Raw genomic sequence first — 1,259 nt, 5'->3', positions numbered from 1 at the left:
GTCAGAAGTCACAGCCCAGATATGAATGTCAGCAATAGGGGTGATCTAGTACAAAGAAAGCCACAATAATTCGATGGGAAGGCACCGTGTAAAGCATATAGAGCACAATTTGAGCTCCTGTCAGAGATGAATAGATGGACAGAGGAGCAAATAGCAGTGTACCTGGCAACGAGCCTGAAGGGACAACCACTAGAACTCAGGTATGGAACCCAAAACCAGTTTGAAGTCTACAGAGCTAGGTTTAGGACGAGAGTCCGTGCTAAAGGGGAGAGCATGTAAGAGCTGGCACAGGATTTGGAAAGTATGGCACACAAGGCCTACCCAACTGCACCACCCAATCTCCTCAAGTTGTTGCTGAGGAATCAGTTTGTAGATGCCTTGGACAGTCCACAACTGAAGATACAAGTAAAGGAAGCACACCCCTCTACCATGCAGGATGCAATGGCCAGAGCTCTTGAATTCGAATCCTACGTTAAGTCCAGCACAAAGGTACCAAGGTTGGTACAGTCATCAGGATTCAAGGCCAGAAAAGGGCAGCTTTCAGAGAGGTGTGAGGGACTTTGCTGGCACTGTAACAAACCTGGGCACAAGAGAGCTCAGTGCTGGAAACTTCAACACAGGGAAGATGCCACGGCAGGAAAGGCTGCTACCTAGAAAGGTTGTTGGAACTGTGGAGAGCGAGGACATATGAGGAGCCAGTGTAAGAAGAATATTATCAATAAGTCAGCCTTAAGGAAACCAGTAGTGGTATGTGTTGATGGACGCCTACCAACCCCAGTTGTGAAAGTCCCAACCTCTAAGTGTAAAATGCCAAGCATATGTAGTGTCTATGTGACAGGAAAGCTGGATAGCCAAAGGTGCAACGTTGTCATAGATTCTGCATCTCAGCAAACCCTTGTGAGTATCAAGATGCTGGATTACAAAGAAGTACCAGAAGCCATACAGAAGCTTTGTGGTGTGACAGGACATTATGCAAGGTTGTGGGGACCAGTGTAGGTACATATTGAGCTCATGGGCATAAAGGACAGACACAAAGTATACTTGGCTGACATTGAAGACCAATGCACACTAGGGCTGGACTACTTACTACCGAGGAAGTGTGTAATTAATTTTGATAAAATGACGTTTGGGAACAACAAAGGCCGAATTCCGGTAAGTGTTAAAAGAGAGGCTGAACTAACTAGGTGCCATCAAGCTGAAGTCAAAGTGACTGAAGGAGTTGATGATGGTGAAGTGGAACCAGGTATAGATATTAAATC

Source organism: Limulus polyphemus, unplaced genomic scaffold (genome assembly GCF_000517525.1).
Source record: "Limulus polyphemus unplaced genomic scaffold, Limulus_polyphemus-2.1.2 Scaffold1699, whole genome shotgun sequence".
NCBI classification, from domain to species: domain Eukaryota; kingdom Metazoa; phylum Arthropoda; class Merostomata; order Xiphosura; family Limulidae; genus Limulus; species Limulus polyphemus.
The sequence above is the reverse complement of the archived record's forward strand: the minus strand, read 5'-3'. Positions refer to the sequence as shown.